We start from the raw sequence: 22,755 nt of genomic DNA, 5'->3' as shown, positions 1-22,755 counted from the left end.
GGGAGCTGAAAAAGTCCCATTCACCTTCAATTGAGCCGAGGGATTCTGGTATAAGGCCAATATTTTAGTGAGAAAGGAGGGGCCGATTCCAATCTGTTGCAGGGTTTGTGTCAGGGAGGGCCACGAGATCCTATCGAAAGCCTTTTCGGCATCTAGGGAAAGGATCATTAAAGGAATGTGGCGCGTTCGCGCATAGTGGATAATATCCAGAGTTTTAAGGGTGTTGTCGCGGGCCTCCCGCCCTGGCACAAAGCCCACTTGGTCAGGGTGGATGAGGGAGGGCAGGTGGGCATTCAATCTATTGGCTAGTAGCTTAGAATAAATTTTTAAGTCCACATTCAGCAGGGAAATTGGGCGATAACTGCCACAGAGCTGGGGGTCTTTGCCCGGTTTTGGGATGAGAGTGATGTGTGCGGTGGTGGCATGGGGTGGGAAAGGGACAGAATCCGAGATAGAATTAAAGGCTAAGAGCAGTATAGGGGAGAGGAATTCCGAGAGGGCTTTATAGAACTGAGCAGTCAGGCCATCTGGTCCTGGGCTCTTCCCTCCGGGTAATTGAGAAATCACATAGGCGAGTTCATGCGCCGTAAACGGTTCCTCCAAGTCTCTGATGATCTCATCGGGGAGACGTGTTGCGAGGGGTGGAGGAGAGAAGGGCCCAGGAGTCGTGACCCGAGTGGTTGGAAGATGATACAGGGAGGAATAATATGCATGAAAGGTGGATGCTATTTCCGCGCTATGATGTGTGAGGTGGAGTGCTGGATTCCTGATGCATCCGATGTGCATTTGTGCCATCCGATTCTTCAAGGCTCTGGCCAACATGCGTCCACACTTATTGCCGTACTCATAAAACTTACTACGGCAAGTTTGGAGAAGTCGCCCCCAGGACGCTTCAAGGAGGCGTCTAACTTCTGAACGGGCAACCTGCAAGTCCCGCAATATGGGTAGGGACAGGGCACGCTTATGGGCCAGCTCCAGGGAAGAAACTTTGGCAAGTGCTTTTTGCAGGGAGATGGCCTTCGCTTTTTTGAGCCTGGAGCCGTGCTTTATAAACACTCCCCGGAGCACACATTTAAGCGCCTCCCATTGAATAATGGGGGAGGTTGTGTCTGCAGCATGGTCAGTGCGAAAATGCGCTATAGTTTGCTTCAGCTCAGCCAAACATACTGTATCCAGAAGCAAAGACTCATTTAAACGCCATGACCCCGCGGTTTTCGATAGGAACGGCAGGGTAAGGGAGCAGAAGACAGGGGCGTGATCCGACCATAGTATGTTGCCTATGGAGGCAGTCGCCAACCACGGCAATGCACTGTGTTGAACGAGGATATGGTCAATACGGCTGTATGTCCCATGTGGGTTAGAAAAAAAGGTGTAGTCTCTGTCTGCAGCATGCATTAAACGCCAAGCATCATAAAGTTGTAATTGGAGCAGGCCTTTCTTAACTTTTTTAATCGCTGGATACGAGAAACTAGAGCGGCCTGTGGAATTGTCTAAGGACGGGTCTAACGTGAGATTAAAGTCTCCGCAAAAGAGCACGGTCCCCCTGACCAAGGGGAGGGATAGATCAATTAGATTCAGGAGAAAAGCAATTTGGTCTTGGTTCGGGGCATAAGCATTAATTATGGTAAAGATATGGCCACTAATGGATAGGGTGAGTATTAGATATCGCGCCGCGGGGTCCACTGTGCAGGATAATATTTGACATGGTAGGGACTTGTGTATAGCTATGGCCACACCCTTGGTTCTAGAGTCAGGGTTATTGGCGAAGAACCATTGTGTATAATGTCTATCGCGGATCGTGGGTGCATGGCCTGTTTTGAAGTGTGTCTCCTGTAAGCAGAGTATATGTACCTTCCGGCGGTGGAAATGGTGGAGAACCTGTGATCTTTTCTGGGGCGTGTTCAATCCCCTCGCGTTGTATGTTGCTACATGTAAATCCGCCATTCAGGAAGGATGCAGGTAGGCACAGCCGAAGATCTCCTGGGAATGTCCGGGACTGGGGTGTGAAATGAGACAGAGGAAATTAGGGAGGGGGAGACACAGACAAACAGGGATGCACACAAAGACAACAACAGCAGTAAAGGCAAAACTGCAGCGTATACTCTAAGAACCTCAAACTGAGTACTACCAGTCCCAGAACTATCCAGGCTGGGTTTCCCATCTATTGGGGGGAAGCGACAGCTAAGCATGTAAAGGCATAGACCTAAGGCTCCCTCCTAGACCCAGATGATGAAATGCAAACAAATTACAGGCATAACTCGGCTGAAAATCATAGAAACTGATTAAACAATAACGGGGGTAACTATAGGGCTAGAGACAAGATGCTGTCCATGGCTCAGGGAAGGCGGGCTCGAGAGTCAGCGTGGGTTGGGGAGTGGGCGGGAGAAGCCGGGGCAGGTCGAGGGCCCTCTCGCCTGGCAGGTCGGGGCCCCACGGGCGTCGAGTTGGGAGATCGGGGCGAGAAAGGCCTTTTGGTGCTCCTAGAGGAGGTCAGTAGTGAGGGCCACTCAGGCATAGAGATGTTCGTGATGTTTAAATCTCTCAGAAATCCCGGGATGTCTTCTGGTGCGCGCAGGGTGAGGGACCGGCCATTCAAGCGCACAATGAGGGCAAAGGGAAATCCCCAGCGGAAGGGGATATTGCGGTCACGTAGAATGTCCAACACCGGGCGAAGAACGGCTCTTTGGGCCAAGGTGTGTCGGGAGAGGTCCTGTAGGATAAGCAGTTGCGCCCCCCTGTAGGAAACATTGCGTCGGCGTCGGGCTCTCAGAAGGATCTCTTCTTTAGTAGAGTAAAAGTGGACGCGGCATATGACATCCCTAGGTCTTTGGCTGTCTCGGCTAGGGGGCCGTAGTGCCCTGTGCGCCCTGTCTATCTCGATGTGCGTGTTAGGTGGTTGCTCCAGGAGGTCATTGAAGATGGTAGACAGCACTGCAAATAAATCAGAGGGAGGCACAGACTCTGGGAGGCCTCGGATCCTGAGATTATTGCGCCTGTTGCGGTTCTCAATATCGTCCATGTGTTGTTGCAGGACAAACAGCTGATCAGAGTGTACTTGCACATCATGTTGGAGGGCTAGCAGGGTTGTGGAGGTAGTCTCCTGCGCAGTTTCCAATACATCTACTTTAGATGAGACCGTGGAGAGTTCAGCACGAAATTGCGCAAATTCATGTTTACATTCATCTAGCAATTGCTTGGCCAGGGTGGAAATGTCGGTTTTAGTAGGAAGGGACTGGGTAAGAGCCCTGAGATCCGCCAGGGATACCGGCCTATTGTCATCCAATACGGAAGGGCGGCTGGCAGTCAGTGGAAATGGCAAGTCAGGGGCCCCAGAGGTCGCAGATGGGGAGCAAACCCTGAAAATAGGGGGGGTGCCCTCCAGGGAGGGAGGAATGTCCGGCAGCCTCCTAGGAGATAACATTCGGCCGTGAGGCGAGACAGCAGTGGCCGGTGCATGGATAAGGGCCACCGTGTGGGTCACAGCTGCCGTGGTATGGGGAGGCGAGCTGCCCCAGGAGGATCCCGTGGACCAGTGGGATGAGGAGGCCGGAGAAAGCCCCCCCTGCAAAGGTTGGGGCAGGAGCAGGGGGTCCCCCATCTGAACTTGGGCAGGTGGTGGGGGCGCAAACCACGGATTATGCACCGCACCGCCGTCCCATGGTGCTGTTAGGGGGTTGAGGCCTGGTGTGGCTGTAGGCGGCAAGGCCGCAGTAGTGGTAGTAGGCCCAATGGGGGGGTCGGCCTGGGAGCGGCGCTGTGGTAGTGCCACAGATAGGGGGGCACAGTGCGGGGCCTCCGATGCGGGAGGGGGTACCTGCTGGGCACTCTGATCAGTGTCCTCTTGCTGCCGCCGCTCCTCCGGCTCGTTCCGGGTCCTCTGCACGCCGCTCGGCTCAGAATCAAGATGGCCGACGGAGGTCCCGCCGGGCCGCGCGTGCAGCTGCAAGGCGACCGCGTCAGTTGTCTCCGGCAGCTGCAGGGATGTGCCGGTGCCAGCGGAGGACCTCGGTAGGTGACGGGGCTCCAGTGCGGCTACAGATGACCTTGTGCGGGCTGCTGTGGGGTGGTCGGGCGTCTCGGCCGCATGGCGGCGGCCATCTTCAGCGTCCTGCAGCTCCGTGCCTGCTTTGGGTGCCGGCGTCTCCGGGCGGGCAAAATACGCCCCGATATCCCCCTGAGGGGGTGTAGAGCGGGTCAGAGAGTGTCCCCTGTTCTTTTTGGCGGTCTTCCCCATGGTGAAGAAGGCCGATGCCTGTGGATTGCAGTCTGGGTCTGGAGGAGCTCAGGCTGAAGCGTCCTCACACGGCCATAGTTGGTCACGCCCCCTACTATGACAATCTTACTCATGTCAGTGAGACAAAATCGTTAAGGACCTTCCATATATTACATCTTCTATTGGCCAATAGTGGACATGTGACTGTGGATGGTGTGATACATTCAGTGGCGGTCTTTGGCACCAAGCGATCGCTTGGGGCCCCCAACATCCAGGGGGGCCCCCACGCCCCGCTCTTATGCTCAAGACCGCTGGACAGGGCCTCTGCCCCGCTTGCTGCTGCCATCTGAACTGTAACTATGAGCACTCGTAATGAGCGCTCATAGTTACATGCAGCAGCACTGACAGGGCGGGAGACATTGGCTCCCTTCCTGTCAGTCACTCTTGTGGCCGCGGGAAGGGTTTTCCCTGCGGTCACAAGTGGCAGCTTTGTCCTTGTGGTGTCGGCGCTCCATTGACATCACTGGAGCATCGGCGCCAGGACAAGGGGAGTGCGGCCTCTTGTGATCGCAGGAAAAACCCTTCCTGCGGCCACAAGAGTGAAGAGAAGAGGAGACGCCCGGACCCAGGTGAGTATAAGTGTTTGTTTTATTGTGTTATATACTATATGGGAGGGGGAGCACACAGGGGTATGTTTCACTGGGGGAGCGCACAGCGGTGGTCTATATAAATGGGGGAGCACACAGGGGGGATATATAACAGGGGGAGCACACAGGGGGGCTATAGACTACTGGGGCTTCACAGAGGGGTCTATATACTACTGGGGGCAGCACACAGGGGGTCTATATACTACTTGGAGCAGCAGAATGGTGTCTATATACAACTTGGAGAGCACACAGGAGGTCTATATCCAAGTGGGAGAGCACACAGGGGGGCTATATACTACTGGGGGAACATACAGGGGGTCTATATACTACTGGGGGAACATACAGGGGGTCTATATACTACTTGTGAGGCACACAGGTGGTCTATATATAACTGGGGGAGCACACAGGGGTCTGTATACAACTGGGGCAGCACACAAGGGGTCTATATAATACTGGTGGGGCACATAGGTGGTCTATATACTAATGGGGGAACCACAGAGGGGGTTTATATACTACTGGAGGAGCACACAGGGGTCTATATCCAAGTGGGGGAGCACACAGGAGGTCTATTTCCAAGTGGGGGAGCACACAGGGGGGCTAAATACCCCTGAGGGAGACACAGGGGGCCTATATACTAGTGGGGGAGCACACAGAGGGTATATACTTCTGGGGGAGCACAAAGGGGGCTATATATAACTGGGGAACACACAGGGGTCTATATACTACTGGGGGAAGCAAACAAGGGGTATATACTACTGGGGGCAGGACACAAGGGGTATATACTATTGAGGGCAGCACACAAGGAGTATATATTACTGGCGGTAGCGCACAAGGGGTATATACTACTGGGGGCAACACACAGCTGTCTATTGTTTTGGAACGCATGTCGAGGGGGGGGGCCCCAGACATAACTTCGCTTGGGGCCCCAGAAATGCCAAGACCGCCCCTGGATACATTGCCTGACAAGACCTTAGAGTTCCTATTGGCTGCTATATTTCAGCTATTTGCATATGTGCTGTGATTGGCTGTTAGCGGTTAGAGTGTGGCCACTATTTTCAATGGGCCATTATTTTCTATGGGAAATTAGGGGTCTTTACATGTAAATTTATTAAAAACGACAAATCCGATCGAAACGAAAAATAGATAGCACACCACACATCGCCAAGGGCTTCGAAACGCAGTTTGAACGGAGTCTGTGCGCAAAGCGTTTCGGGCTGTATTACGCGCAGAAAAATGGCTGGAAGAAACAGAAGAAGAAGAATACGGATTACAATATAGTGCTTTTCAAGCACTATAATTAAAAAGTATAGAAATGTCTGTAAAATGTTTCTAGAGTGAACCGCAAGTGTCCCTCTTTGGCCGTTTAAAAAGTTGGGAGATCTGGGGCTGGTTATACCGGGACAGTATTGTGGTATCAGGTGTGGTATGGCACTGTTATACAGTCACAGTATGGTGGTATCAGGTCTGGTATGGTGGTATTATCCAGTCACAGTATGATGGTATCAGGTTTGGTATTGTGCTGTTAAACAGTCACAGTATGGTGGTATCAGGTCTGGTATGGTGTGTGTGTGTGGGGGGGGGGATTCTGCATAGTGTGTGTGGTGGGTATACTATATAAGAAGGCTGCACAGTGTGTGTAGGGTATTCTATATAGCAATGCTGCACAGCAGGGTGCATATTCCATATGGGGATGCTGCACGGGGGGCATATACTATATGAGGATGCTGCACAGCAGGAGGGGTTATTCTATATGTGAATGTTGCATGGTGGGCATAAACTATATAAGGACTGCTGCACAAGGGGCCTATACTATACAGGGGCACTGAAGGGGCCTATATTTTATTTGGGAAAAGAGGGGGCCTAATTTTATGTGGGGGAGAGAGGAGGTCTATAATATATGGGAGCACAAAGAGGGCATATGGGAACAGAGGGGGACCTATTCATTGTATATGCTGGAGCAAACATCCTAAAATGTTTATCTGGCATATTCTGCTGAAAAGAGTTGTGGCTTGGGCCAAATGGAAAAGAAAAAGAGAAGTGAGCAATTTTATTCAGAAAAGACGTCAACTGTGAGTCCCTGGATATACTGTATTAATATTTCAAATACTAGCCTGTATGACCATCTGTTAAAAAAAAAAAAATAAGTCCTGTATCTTACAGATGGGGAGGCCCTGTAGTGGAGCGTATCCCCGCCCGGCATCATGTATTAATATGCTGGGAGCGGGGAAACAGTTTGAAACTCTGTGGCACTGTAATGACAGAGACTCAGAGATTCAAACAGTTTCCCTGCTCCAAGTATGCTATTGATACATGATGCCGGGTGGGGGCCTTCCATCTATAGCATCTGTAAGATACAGGACTTGGAAATAAGCCCTAAGTAAAAACACATATACACATACATATGTATATAAATAGCGTCAGTGCAGAGATCTCCCCCATGATCTACTTCTATGATCTACTCAGAGGGCCCGTGCCCCGGATGTTGTAGGACCCTAGTAACGCCCCTGCCTGTCATGACAGCCCAGTGCTGTATCAGCAGAGATTTCCTCTCTTAATCCGGAAGTTCGGGTCTCCACGGCTATGAATAGGCCACAAGACCTTAATATGTGGGACACCCATTGTGATCCAATAGGGGTCATGCGCTTTGTGGACTCATGGTGTGCTTGTATCCATTGAGACCCCAACTTCCGGATTTAGGGTAGCTTCACACGTACCGGATCTGCAGCAGATTTCACGCTGCGAGTTTGCAGCGAAATCCGCTGCAGATTCATGTAGTGTGAAGGTCTGTGGGGTTACATACCCGCAGCGGAAATTCCATTCCACTGCGGGTATGTAAGCTGGCCCCTTTAACCCCCCCCCCCTTCCCATTGCCCGCAATCCCCCGCCCGGAGCATACACTACCTGCCTACCTGCTCGGCGCCGCAGCTGTGTGTGAGGCTTCTGGCTCCCCTGGCTCTCCATCAGCCAATCAGTGCTGCCATGCATTTATTAGCTGATGGAGAGCAAGGCGAGCCGGGCGCCTCACACACAGCCGCAGCGACGAGCAGGTAATGTATGCTCCGGGCCACGGGGAGTAAAAATTCCGCTGCGAGTATATGACTCATTCAACTTCACACTGCCAGGATCCACAGTTTATTTTGCTGAGAACTTGCAGTGTGAAATCCGCTGCGGATCCAGTACGTATAAAGCTACTCTTAAAGAGGATACAGCACTGGGCTGTCATGACAGGTAAACTTTAATTCTTAAATTGGTTATCCAGGGTTAGAAAACATGGCCACTTTCTTCCAGAGATGACATGACTCTTGTCTCCAGTTCAGGTATGGGTAGTGGGCACAGACACATTTTAAACTATCTAGTTCAGATAATATACTGACACCTAGGAGAAGATTTATTAAGAATGGTGTACTTGTAAGCCGCTCTTAAATTAAGGCCTGTACCTATTTAATCGGCAGGATTTACTAAGAGGCGTATTTCAAAAGCCAAAAAGGTCAAATGAGAAAAATTTTCTAGATGTTAACCCCAGCCAGTAGTTTGTGGCTTTAGTCATGGTGGTTGTTGTATCTTGCGTCAATATAGCTTACTTTTCCACTAAAACTGTATGGCCGCAGCCCTGTGCTACTGGAAATTTCTACTTGTCAATTACTTCACAATAGGCTTAACCTTATAATAGAACACATCTGGGCTATATAGTTAGCCTTAAAGGACAAGTGCCATGAAAAACTTTTTCCCAGTAATTGAAGCACATTACAAAGTTATATAACTCTGTAATGTGCTTCAATCACCTATCTGCCTCCCTTCCCTGTCTTTTCCCCCCCCCCCCCCCCCCCCCCCCACCAGGAAGTGTCCTGACTCACACAGACCTAATGACTGTCATCACCGTCACCAGGCAGCTCCTTCTTGTGAGGATGAGTCATCAGCAGGAGGGCTGCTCTAGGTCCTGTTACACCAGCCTCCCCCTCCCCTCCTTGTCAGGTGACTCTGCTTGCTTAGCTTATCTTCTCTAGTGACATGACTCCTTCACTGAGTCCAGGGCAGCAGGAGAGAGGGTATGAGGGCAGGGGGGAGCTGCCTATGTGCCCAAGTCAGTCAGAGGGAAGATAAGCAAGTGAGATGTGACAAGTGATGGCTTGCAGTTGTTCAGCCAATGGTAGCTGAGCAAGCCTGTCACCTGACAAGGCAGGGGAGGGGGGAGGCTAGTGTAAAAAGAGAAGGAGCTGAGAGAAGAGCTTGGTGACGGTGACGACAGTAATCAGGTCTGTGTGAGTCAGGACACTTCCTGCTGGGGGGTGGAGGGGGGAAAAGACAGGGAAGGGAGGCAGATAGGTGATTGAAGCATATTAAGAGTTATATAACTTTCTAATCTGCTTCAATTACTGGGAAAAAGTTTTTCATGGCACTTGTCCTTTAAAGCCAGGATCACAGATGTGTGAATGCGGCCTAATTCCCTTGAGGGTAGCTTCACACACACCGTATCGCAGCATATTTTACTGCTGCGTATACAGTGTGTGTTTGTACCCTACCTCTGAACGACCGCTGCGAGTATGTAATTCTGCCAGCCCTTCAGCTCCCGCCCCGCTGTGTCTATATATATACGTTACCTGTCCTCGCTGCACGGGGTCCCACTGTCCTGCTCTCCCGCCCAGCCAATCAGTGGCTGCGGCTGGGCAACACACTGATTGGCCGGGCGGGAGGGCAGGACGACGGGACCCCATGCAGGAGACAGGTAATGTATCTACAGACACAGCAGAGCGGGAGCCAAAGGGTTTAAGGGGACGGCAAAATTAAATACTCGCAGCGGTCGGTCAGACCGCTGCGAGTATGTAGTGACAGGGAACTGCCAGGAGCTGACAGACTCGCAGCGAGATTTACGCTGCAAGTCTGTACGTGTGAACTGACCCTTAAAGTGACCCTGTACCCACAATCTGCCCACCCCAAACCGCTTGTACCTTCAGATAGCTGCTTTTAATCCAAGATTTGTCCTGGGGTCCGTTCGGCAGGGGATGCAGTTATTGTCCTGAAAAACAACTTTTAAACTTGCAGTACTGTGTCAAACTGGCATGGCCTAGAGTGTCTGTGCATTAGGCTGGCACCAGGGGCGTAACTAGAAATGGCTGGGCCCCATAGCAAACTTTCCAATGGGGCCCCCCACACTGTGACTGGATAACACCACCACACCAGACCTGACCAATACCACCATACAGTGAGTGGGTAACACCGCCACACCGGACCTGACCTATACCGCCATATTGTGACTGGATAACACCCCCATACCAGACCTGACCAATACCGCAATACTGTGAGTGGATAACACAGCCATACCAGACCTGAACAATACCGCCATACTGTGACTGGATAACACTGCCATACCAGACCTGAACAATACCGCCATACTGTGACTGGATAACACTGCCACACCAGACCTGAACAATACCGCCATACTGTGACTGGATAACACTGCCAGACCTGACCAATACCGCCATACTGTGACTGGAGAACACCGCCATACCAGACATGACCAATACTGACACAATGTGACTGAATAACACTGCCATACCAGACCTGACCAATACCGCCATACTGTGACTGGATAACACTGTCATAACACGCCTGACCAATACCGCCATACTTTGACTGGAGAACACCGCCATACCAGACCTGACCAATACCGCCATACTGTGACTGGATAACACTGCTATACCAGACCTGACCAATACCGCCACACTGTGACTAGAGAGCACCGCCAAACCAGACCTGACCAATACCGGCATACTGTGACTATATAGCGCTGCCATACCAGACACCTCCATTCTGTAACTGCCTGCCTACCAGCTTGCTACTGCACTGCATACACACATATATATATATATATATATATATATATATATATATATATATATATATTTCTCCAGCCTGCTACTGTATGTATATATATATATATACATACATACACACATATACATGATGCAGCCTGGTACTGCACTGTAATATATATATATATATATATATATATATATATATATATATATATATATTCAGCCTGGCACTACTATGCATAATGAGTTTCTTTCTATATAGACAGTGTTGGACTACAACTCCCAGTGTGGTCTGTCTGTGTCTTTGGGGGGAGGGGGGCACAGACAGCAGACAGACCACATTGGGAGTTGTAGTCCTATAATGTCACCGCTCCTGTAGAAATAAAACACACGCACACACACACACCTCTTAGCAGAGACAGTGTACACTTACATGAGGAGGAGGAGGAGGAGGAGGGAGCTGTCACTATCTCTCCGAGGTCCGGCGGGAGAGGGCTAGGAGTCAGAGGTTATCCTACCTCACAGGATGCTCCGTGCAGCAGCTGACAGGCCAGTCTCCCTCTCTCCCCACGTACTTTTTGATGCTGCCCCCTGCTGGTGAGTGTTTGCCCTGCAGTTCTACAAACATCGTTCTCCCCTGGTTAGCTAGTGTCAGGACAAACGTCCTGCAGAGCTAACCAGGGGACATCACACAGGCAGTCCCCGCAGTCCCCACTGCCGGGCCCCTTGATGAGCCGGGCCCCGTAGCAGCAGCTACTGCTGCTACGGTGGTAGTTCCGCCACTGGCTGGCACAACCACTCTGTCCTTCTTCCCCGTCATCATTAGGAATGCTCCAGGCAGATTTTCTACTATTCATCACCTGTGCTGGATCGTTAACTCACCTGTGCAGTGTTCAGACAAGTGAGGAATAGGAAAGTACCTGGCTAGAGCATTCCTAATGATAAAGAGGGCAGGGAGGACGGACAGAGAGGTTGTGCCAGCCTAATGCACAGACACTCTAGGCCACAGGGCTGCGAGTTTAAAAGTTGTTTTTCAGGACAATAACTGCATCACCTGCCGAACAGACCCCAGGACAGATCATGCATTAAAAGCAGCTATTAAAAGTACAAGCTGTTTAGGGGGACAGATTGTGGGTACAGAGTCTTTGCAAGTACTTTGCTCCTGCTTGTGTATACACATGTATATGATACATCCATCATACACACACATACACATGTATAGTTTACATACATCATATACACCCAACACATGCTGTGTACACAGTCACAATTTACACAGATTTATGCACTTATGCACAATACATATTTACATCCATGTAACGTCCATACTACTAACATATGCACACACACACCAGTATACTCTGAACAGTTGGGAAGCTACAGGGGGTCCATGTTGGTCTCAGCTGAGCTCTTCTTCTCCTCACAGCCAGTCTGGGCTCCTCCCCCATTTCTATCCCAACATAATAGAGAGCAGGAAGCTGACAGAGAAAGTAGTGAGGGTGCGAGGAGGGGGACCCTGCTTGCGTCTACACCTCCCTGTTACCCATCTTTCCAGTCTCTGTATAGTAAGCTTACTGTGTAGAGACAGTGAGCAGGCTGACAGGATTCTGCAGTGTGCGGTACAGCTGGCAGGAGTGTCTATGCAGGGAGGCTGGATGGCTGGGCCCCCCTGATTCCAGTTTTGCCCCGGGCCCCTGACAGCTGTACCGCCAATACTGCCCTGATGGTGGCCCTGCCCCGCGGGCTGGTACATACATTACTGGGTCTGCACTCCAGCTTGCTTTGGGGTCTCCCGGCATCTGGACGTCCCGCACAGCCAAACACTGATTGGTTGAGCACAGGGAGACACCGGGAGCCCCCAAAGCAAGCTGGAGCGCAGACCCAGTAAAGTATGCACCAGGTCGTGGGGGGTTTTACATACTGTCATCCCGCTGCGAGTGTGTACTCTCATTGAAAGTGACAGTTAAGGATTTGCAGCGGGAAATCCGCTGCGGATCCGTTACGTGTGAACCCACCCTTAGGGTGCTTTCACACCTACTGGATGCGCATCAAATTTCACGCTGTGGATTCACAATGATATCTGCTGCAGATCAAGTCAAATTCATTCCTAAAGAGCACATACATCCCGCTGTATGTGCGTTAACCCTCCCGCAGGTTAACACACATACAGTGGGATGTCAATCCGAGTATGTGCTCTATAGGAATGAATGGGACTGGATCCGCTGCAGATCTCGCTGCAAATCCGCAGCTTGAAATCACAGATGCACCACCTCGTATGGGCGTGCAATAACCACGGTCCAAATACATGTAAATTATATTTAATTTCCCAGAATCACGTATAAAATCTAACTTTTATTAGATATGCATTAAAAGTAAAAAATGTATTAAAACAAGTGTTCTACACATATGAAATCGGCACTTCACAACAGATCTAGGGTGTTGACCCTCTGATAGACTGGTATACTTAGGGATAGATTAGCCCAGATGTATAAAGATGAAACCAGACTTCAGAAAAAAATTGCGATAAACAGGTATCTCTGTCTCAATCCGAGTCTCAAAAATTGCGATAAACAGGTATCTCTGTCTCAATCCTAGTCTCTACGCGTTTCACCCAGATATGTCCCTGGCATCATCAGGAGACCTTCACAACACACAGTGGTTACTGTTTAGAGATTATATAGAATTGTTGTGTTTAAATAAATAGAAAAATCAGATAAATATAGAAAAGGGTAGGAGACAAGTGGGGATATACTGTATATAGTGTGTGTACTCTGTGTGTGCGTCGGGTGTTCACCCTGGCCCGGCCTCTGATAAGCACTTGGAGCGACAGGTCAGGATAACCCCAAGACACAGACAAACCACACACAGTCAGGAGTACACTTTAATGGCTGCAGTATTACACGTCAGAAAATGTATGTATGACCAATAGGGATAGCAATGACCCTCAGAGACAGTCCTTTGGGGTTCAGGTTAGATACCAGTATCCTATGATGTCACAAGCCACATGTAAATATGATAACATGCATAACCTCTATGATAATCTATGGCAACCATGCATATACTAGCTATGTCTGCCGAGTGCTAGAGGAACATCCAATCCTGGAAGATAAAAAAAGGTTTCATACAGCAGGTACAATCACAGAAACTGGCAAGTGCATGAAGCATATATACTGACAGTGTTTGCCAAGACAGCCATCATGATAGAAAGTCACAGTGCAGATATGGTGCACTCATCCCCACAGGGATTACTCACTACCCACAGCGTGCCCAGGATGATGGTGATTCTGGTGCGATACCTGTTTATCGCAATTTTTTTCTGAAGTCTGGTTTCATCTTTATACATCTGGGCTAATCTATCCCTAAGTATACCAGTCTATCAGAGGGTCAACACCCTAGATCTGTTGTGAAGTGCCGATTTCATATGTGAAGAACACTTGTTTTAATACATTTTTTAATGCATATCTAATAAAAGTTAGATTTTATACGTGATTCTGGGAAATTAAATCCGCAGCATGAAATCCGCTGCGGATCCGGAAGGTGTGAATGCACCCTTAAAGTTAATTCGTCACCCCCTGACCTCCTAGTGAGCTGGCTGCACCACTTTTTTTTTTTCTCTTTAAACTGTTTTTATTGAGCTTTGACAGCACGATCAGACATGTACAGATAAGAACGCAACTGTACAGTAAGTACCTGAAGAGAGCGTCTACAGTGGCTGCGTGAGAATACAATGGTAGAGCACACGAGTAGTATGGAGCAAATACAATTATAAGACAGATAATCAATCAACGCCCCATCAGAGAAAGAGATGCAGCAGAATAGTACAAGGAAGCTGGACGAAGCTTCATTTTCTAACATTAACAGAAATACACCAACACAAAGAAAAAACAGGGTAGGGAGGGAGGGAGGGGTGGGGGTTGCCCGTGGGTCTCCACGTGCTCCAAAGAATACCCAAAGGAATTAGAAACTTTGGCATGTCATCTCACAATGTAGTTTAGATTGGTGGGTCATTAGCAAGTTGCCTGGTGAGATACCATGTAGTGTCTTGGAAGGTGTGTTTGATTTTATCCTGGATTCGCGGGGGTAGTGTGGGAACAAAGGTTTCCCAGACGGTGAAGAATTTTTCAACCCTTCATTCTTTGAGGATGGAGGCCTCCATCCAGTCCATTCTGAACAGAAAAACAATAATTTGTCCAAAAAAAGACGGCGAGAGGGAGGGAGTGGGGACTTCCACACCTGCAAGATAGCTTTTCGGGCTGCCACAGCCAAAAAGTGCAGGAGTCTTCTGGCTCCCCAGTCATATTTGTATTTAGCGGGGTCTGTCCAACCAAAAATCCCCCATAAGGCCTCATAGGGTACAAAGGTTACCAGGTGTGACTTTGCGAATCTTTCCACCACTCTCCAGAAGGATTGTATCACTGGACAATGCTAGAGACTGTGAGCTATGTCCGCTCCAGATTCTCCACATTTAAAGCAGGCATCAGATTGTAAGATACCCATTTTAAAACCCCTTGTGGGAGAAATAAAAGTCCTGTGATAGACCCGCAAAGTCATCTCCATGTAGCGAGCGGAAGGCAGGGTTTTTATTGAGTAGTTTAAAATGGAGAGCAGATCAGGGATATCTACCCCAGATCAGTCTGGGTCCAACGGGCCAGTCCAGTGGACATGTTCCAATAGTCTAGAGAGGGAGCAAAGTAGCGATAGGATAGTGATATTTGATGTCTGGAGGAGGTGGAGAGGTGTAGTGCCTTGTAGAAAGTGGTGTCCCATTCCACGAGGGGTAGGGCTTGAATATATTTGGTAATGTAACTGCGGACTTGCAGATAGGCAAAGAATGGGAATTGGAGTGCAGGGTAAGTTTCTTTTAGGGTTTGTAGGGCCAGTGGTTGCTTGGTTTTCGTGTCAACGAAGTGTATGAGGAGGCGAAGGCCCCCTGTGTGCCAAGTGCGGAAGACACGGCTCGGGTGACCCTGTTGGAAGTCTGGATTACCTATTAGAGTAGCGAAGAGAGAGGAGTAGGGGTTAAGACCAGTAACCTTTCGGATTTTATTCCACGCTTTCCATGTGGAAACGAGGAGGGGGTTTTCCTTGACCCACGGAGGCAAAGAGCTATAGAGCGTGTGTAACAGGTTGGGCAGTGATAAGGAGGAAGCCATATGACAGTCCAAATTTGTGTCTGTGTGTACCTGTGCATTGGACCCAATCCCGTATAATACGGAATTGCGCTGCCAGGTTTAGCGAGCGTATGTCAGGGAAGTTGAGGCCACCATGCTGTTTGGATTGTTGAAGGATGCTAAAAGAGATTTTGGATTGTTTGTCACCCCAGATGAAGGATCTATAAAGGCAGTTTATTTTACGCTCGTCTTTGGGGCGTAGGTAGATTGGCAGTGACTGCAGTAGGTATAGAAGTTTAGGCACTTCCACCATTTTCAGAAGGCTAGCACGACCCATGAATGTTAAAGAGCGTCTCCAGAGCGAGAGGGAGTGTTCTAGAGACTGAATGTATTTGTCAATATTTGTCGGTGATTTGGTGATGTCGATCCCCAGGTATTTTATTTGGGACTTGTTCCAACGAATAGGAATAGAGGTCGACCATAACGGGCGGCTTGGGCCCTTGAGTAATAATGCCTCACACTTAGTCAGGTTAAGGGTATAGCCTGAAAGAGCACCCCTAGCCTGAAGATCCTCAAGCACCGCAGGAAGTGAGAGTCTTGGAGAGGACAGTGCTAGTAAGAGGTCATCGGCGAAGGCCATGACTCTGAGATCGGAATCACCAATTTTAACACCGGTATATGTTGGGCAGTGTTCAACATGTCGCAGAAGGGGGTCAATTGAAATGTTAAAAAGGAGGGGGGAGAGGGGGCAACCTTGGCGTGTGCCACGAAATAAATCTATAAGAGGGGTGTTTTTTCCGTTAATGGTGAGGACAGTCGCGCCTGACTATTGATGTGTTGTAAGAAAGAGAGAAAGTTGTGCCGAAAGTTACGTTCAGAGAGGGTGGCATACAGAAACGGCCAGGCGACCTTATCAAAGGCCTTCTCTGCGTCCAAAGTAAGTAGCATGGTAGGACGGTTATCGTTATTCATGGCATGAACCGTGACCGCCACCGCTCTCCGAACGTTCCTTATGGAGTGTCTATTTAAGAGGAAACCTTGCTGGTTATGGGAAAGAAGAGAGGGGAGGAAAGATTGGAGACGGTTGGCTAAGATTTTTGCTAATATTTTGTAATCTTGGTTGAGAAGGGCTATCGACCTATAAGACTCGGGTAAAGCGGGGTCCTTGTGGGGTTTGAGCAGTAAGATTGTTCGGGAATGAGCAAAGTCATTTAGTGGGGCGCCTTCTTTGTAGATGAGGTTAAGAAGACGAGTGAGATAAGGAGTGATTTCTGCAGTGAGTATTTTATAGTATTCCCCAGAGAAGCCATCGGGGCCTGGAGTCTTGTTGTTGGAGATAGAGTGTATAGTTTGTGTGACCTCCAGTTCCGAGATGTCTGCCTCCAGGGATGCTTTGTGTTCTGCCGATAAATTGGGGAGGTGAAGGGAGTCAAAGAAAGCGTGTATAGCTGTCTGATTTGAGTGTTCAGCTCTGTATAGATATTCGTAGTAGTCAAAGAGAATTTGTTCGATCTTGTCCTGGTCGTGTGTCAGCGTATGTGAGACGGGTCGCGCAATGATAGGAACGTATGTCGCGAGTTGGGGGGGGCGGGTCATTTTTGCTAGGAGGGGGCCAATTTTGTTCCCCCATCTGTAATACTTGTTTTGGATGGCCGTAACATGCCAACTAGCGTGTGCTTGTACAAATGTGTCTAGAAGTGATCTCGCTTCTTCTAACGTCTGCTTGGTTGCGGAGGAAGGATGACTAGAGTGTGCTAGCTGGGCATCTCTAAGGTCGGTATATAGTTGTTGAAACTGGGAGGAGTATTTGCTCCTCCGGTGACGAATGTAACTAATGATATGACCCCGCATCACTGCCTTGGAAGCCGCCCAGAGAAGTGGCGCGTCGTCTACATGTTCAACATTGTCGTCAATGTAGTTGGTCCAGGTAGATTTAAGATAAGCCTAAAAATCAGGAGAGGTTGCCAAATAATTTGGAAATTTCCAGATTCTGGATTTTTGAAAAGCTGGGGCCAGCTCCATTGTCAGCGACACAGGGGCATGATCTGAAATGAGGATCGGATGGATGAGGGGATCTGATACCAGAGCAAAAAGGGAGGAGTGAAGTAAGATATGATCTATACGGGAAAATGTGTTGTGGACATGGGAATGGAATGTGTATTCTCTCGCTGAGGGATAATGCAGTCTCCATGGGTCACAGATGCTTAATTGTGTTAATAAGGTTAGTAGGGTCGGTGTGGGCGGGGTAGAATGATTACTCGGACCAGATTTGTCCAACGAGGACTGGAGAGGCGAGTTGAGGTCACCTGCAAGGATAAGCGGTCGGAGAGTTCTGGTAAGCAAAAAACTGAGTAGAGAAGAATAAAATGAATGGTTTGGGGTTGGGGGGGCATAAACATTGAGAAGGGTATAGGGCTTGTGCGCTATGTGGACATCTACACAAAGAAAATGACCCTCAGGGTCTGCATAATGGTTGTCTATCGTGTAGGGCAAATGTTTACTAAATAAAATGGCAACACCCCTTCGTTTTGTGGTAAAGGATGCCTCTAAATATTCGGCAAGCCATGGGGCCCTAAGTGCAGGGGGTGGTCGTTAAGTTTCCAATGTGTCTCTTGCAGGAATGCGATGTCTGATTTTAAACGCTTGAGGTGGGTGAGAACTTTGGTGCGTTTGATAGGGGTGTTGAGTCCCGCTACATTCCAGGAAACAATATTAAAGTGAGAAGGAGTGTTGTATGCTTGGGTGTTTGGTGCAGAGTGAGTACTCATCCTATTCCGCAGGGAGTCAGACGCGGAGTTCGGATGAAAGCTTCAGGACACGGGCCTGTCCCATCCCAGCGAGTGGGAGGCTCCGCCGGATGGAAGGAGCACTGAATGTAGAAGGACCCACGGGCAGGGTCAGGTAAGGAACTATAGGGAAAGCACAAACAAACATCATGAACAAAAGGTCTAATCAGTAAGAAAATAAAGGAGAGTAGACATAAACAGTCAACTATCATAATAAACAGCATAAAAATGAAAACACAGCATAATAACAGAATTCCAGGAGTCTTTGCTTAGAAGACTTCAAAATATGAGGGGTTCCCATGTTAGCCTCTAGGCGGCACATCTAGTCCGGCGGAATGTCAAAGTGCCTCGATGCCTGTTCAGGATCCTCGAAGATGAGGGTTCTGTTGTCCACAGTGACACGAAGACAGGCCGGATATTGCAACTGAAAGCGATGATTGTGGTCTAACAGGAACTTGCATATTGGTGTGAAGGCTCTGCGCCGCTGTGTCACAGTTGCGGAGTAATCCTGAAAAATAAGAATAGTATGGCCTTGTACGTTGAGAGGGGGTTGCTTTTTGTAAGCTCTAAGGATGGTCTCCTTGACTTGGAAGTGGAAGAATCGAGCTATGACCTTCCGGGGACGAGCAGGGCGATCTCTTCTCTCAGGACCAATCCGATGAATGCGTTCGGTCATTAGGGATGGAAGCTCCAATGATAGCTCCAGTGCGGAAGGTATAGCTGTTCAAATGAAGTTGGTGAGGTCATCCCCTTTGATCGATTCTGGGATTCCTAGGAATCTAAGTTTGTTCCTCCTACTCCTATTCTCAAGATCGTCCAGCTTGTTCTGCAGAGACTTAATGGTTTCCGCTTGTGAGCGGGTTTGATCCTGAACAGTGGATAAGGACGCCTCATTGTCCAGTATTCTGGTTTCCAGGTCATTCACCTTTTGTGTGTTGGAGCTAATTTGAGCCAATGCATTCGTAATGGAGGTGTGGAGGAGATCTAGTTTTTTTGTCTAGTAAAGGCATAATTAGTCTGGAGACCTCTTGGGCTACCGATGCAGCCTGCACCCCTGCCTTGTCGGCTTCCTCTCAGGTGGCACGAGATGACGGCATGGCTTCGTCAAGTGAGTCTTCAGTGTCTGTGGCCCACGTTGACAGTGGCTGGGTGTTTTTAGTTTTGGTTTTGTTGGCACCCTTGGCAGGAGACGGTGGAGGGTGGTCATTCAGTTTAGAGCTTCTCAGTGTTTTGTGCATACCCCCAGTGGAAGTGGTGACAAATTTGTCCATGACATGAGCAAGAAGAGGGGTGAACCCCAGTGGAGGAAGACGGGACTCCTGGATGTCACTATGCCGCGTCTACATCAACGGAGCGTCACTTTTTGGGCTTGTGGAAAGCGACCATCTTTTGCCAATAGGCTCGTGTGATAACAACAATAGTGCAAGCCGCAGTAATGAACAGTTCTCAGAGGGCCAGGGTTGTGTAGCAGCCAGCTGTGAGGATGTCAGGAAAGAAGATGTGTAGGTTCGCAAGGTAATTTGCTGCCCTCTAGTGACGAATCAAGAGAACAGCTGCAGTGATGATTTGCAAACAGTGCACTTGAGATTGGAAAGAGAACACTGCTATCCCCTGATGGTGGAACAGGAAAACACACAGCTAGGAAGAGAGTGCTGGATTTAAGTAGGCAGAGTATCGATCCAAGGGCAAATCCCCTGCTGTTATTCCCCACTGCTGTATGTGAGCCCAGGAAGAGAGTTTATTGTGCAGCCCAGAGGGTGAAATAGCAAGAGCTGCACACTGTGTCTTGGATTATGGGGCTGCACAGAGTCACTGGTGTGGAGTTGAGCGGCACCTTGTGGCCAAAATGGCGGCCGTATTACTTAAAATGTCCTCTGTGGCGGCAGGGCCAGTATTGAGGTCCCCAGGGAGTGAAGATGGTAGGTGTCTGGGGAAAAAGCAGTTTCTCTCCCCTGAGAATCCCAAGCCAGAGACAAGTGGCCGGGAATATGGTGACTGTCTCTCACACTGTGCCTCCTCTGATGGTGGGGTGGGGTGTCTTCAGGGGCACAAGTTAGGACCTGAATGCAGGAGGGAAGTAGGAGCGGGTCTCCCTTGTAGGGGCTTGTGTGCTGGGGTTCACCGCAATGTGGCCAGGGGCGCGGCGTCGGTACCTGTTGGTTGATGAAGATGGCGCCGGTTCACTTCCCCGTGCTCCCTGTGGCGATGATGCAGCGTCCAGGGGAGTCAGAGAGAGCTCGAACGCAGGGGGATAGAGAAAGAGGGAGGTCTCTCCTGCAGGTGTGTTCGTGCGGGGCCGCACAGCCGAGCGGTAAGGGGCCAGATAACTATGCCTGCAGGTCAGGCAAGATGGCGCGGCGGCGCCCGCGTGTGCAGCTGTCTCTCCCTTAGTGCAGAGCCTTTGCTTCGGGCTGAACTCCGGTGCTGAGACTGCAGTCTCCGGCAGCTATTAACGCCCCTGGGAGCCTCCGGGTGTCCGGAACGTGAGGCTATACGGCCGACGGCTGCACCACTTTTATATGAATAAAAGCATTCAGAACTTACCTTTACTGTCTGTGTCTGTTATTTTATTTTAATTTAAAAAGTTCCTTTATTTAGGCCAATAATAGTGACAAGTAGGTGGGGCCTACCATTCCTAGGCCCCTAGATAGTCCTCACTATGCTCAATGCCTCAGCATTGACACCCAGACCAATTAAAACTTTTGAAATCTGTCTGAATGACGTGTCAATAATAACAAGAATAGGACATGCTTAATCAAACGGTATTTATTAAGGTGACACCTTCACCAACATATACAAATATTTATGAAATGAATAAGTTGTGGAAAATCATGCACACTGTCGTGCCATTCTTTCCCTATTTCAGAATTGTCAAGTACAGTCAAGAACCTTTGTTGGTCTATTAGCTGGGATATCTGGAGGGATATCTGGCTAGTCCTGTGTTTCGAGAATCTTTGATGAGGCTCCACGGGCTCCTCTTTTGCATATTCATGTTTCCCAGGGGCAATGCACCTAGGACTTCACTGCTTTGAGCGCTTTTACTAGCAGCCGGCAGTGTTGTCGTTTGGCTGGTCTCCCTGAGATTAGCGATCTGTTTCTTTTATTAGCTGAGATAGCAGATAGTATCAATCAGATCTACACCGTGATGGCATGGCCATCCAAATTACTCTGTCCAATTTTAGTATGCGAGTATAACAGTCAGTCAGACCAATCACGTTACATGTACTATTAGTCCATACAGTTATGAAAACGCCTCTACCAACGCGTTTCAGTCACTAGTAACCGTGACCTCATTAGGGGCGCCGAGGCTATGTATTGGATCGTGACAATGTATATACAGTTAAATACAATACATGGTACACAGAGGACTATAAGTCTTTGTAAGGCACAGCGATGTGACTACTCACTATACCAATGTCAAGAGCAGTCAGAGGGACGGTCCTAAGCAGCAGTGGCTACAGTAGACCAGTTTCCCTCAGTGCTTGTGTTTCCATGTGAGTGCACAATGTTCCTAAGGATACGATGATGTCCTGCAGTGGCAGATAGACGATCCTTCTGTCCGAGATTTCTCCTCTTTTCAAATCCATTCCTGGTTTTGGCTTCAAATCTTTGGCAGACAATCTGTAAGATAATCTTTCTCTGTAAATGGACCCTTAGACATCGCCTAATGGTGCATTTACACAGGCAGATTTATCTGACCAATTTTGGAAGCCAAAGTCAGAAATGGACTTAAAAAGACAGGGAATCTCAGTCTTTCCTTTATGACCTGCACCCTATTTATAGTCTGTTCCTGGCTTTGGCTTAAAAAATCTGTCAGATAAATCTCTCTGTGTAAACGCACCATAAGACAACTAGTCTTACTCTATTGTTGAGGGTCATCAGGTGAGAAGGCTAATGGCCATTATGTAATCGTTTTGATGGGATTTTGCTTTAATCACAGCAATAAACAGCAATTGCATTGTACCGTGTGATAGCACAGACTATTGCCCAGATTTATCAACATTCTGATTTGCCTATAGCAGCAAATCACAGCTTTGCTTTTATTTTACCGGAGAAAAATATGAGAAATGAAAGCTGAGCTGAGATTGGTTGAAATGGGCACATGTTTTTTTATCTGGGGCAGATTGATAAATCTGGGTCAATGTCTCTCCACAGTTGATATACAGTAAAAAGAGATTATAGTGA

At 48.9% G+C, this 22,755-nt stretch overlaps 2 protein-coding genes across 2 annotated transcripts in view; one reads left to right on the top strand and one right to left on the bottom strand.

Moving 5' to 3' along the window:
• The window catches only part of PLP1 (proteolipid protein 1), a 76,272-nt gene extending 67,430 nt beyond the window's left edge, over positions 1 to 8,842 (bottom strand). The window contains exon 1 of the mRNA XM_069943313.1: positions 8,721 to 8,842. The gene's annotated coding sequence lies outside the window, so the exon portion shown is untranslated. The remainder of the gene's footprint in view (positions 1 to 8,720) is intronic.
• The window catches only part of TEX11 (testis expressed 11), a 241,959-nt gene that overhangs the window by 48,813 nt on the left and 170,391 nt on the right, over positions 1 to 22,755 (top strand). The window lies entirely within an intron of this gene.

Source organism: Dendropsophus ebraccatus, chromosome 10 (genome assembly GCF_027789765.1).
Source record: "Dendropsophus ebraccatus isolate aDenEbr1 chromosome 10, aDenEbr1.pat, whole genome shotgun sequence".
Taxonomy (NCBI): domain Eukaryota; kingdom Metazoa; phylum Chordata; class Amphibia; order Anura; family Hylidae; genus Dendropsophus; species Dendropsophus ebraccatus.
This window is presented reverse-complemented; position numbering and strand designations above follow the sequence as displayed.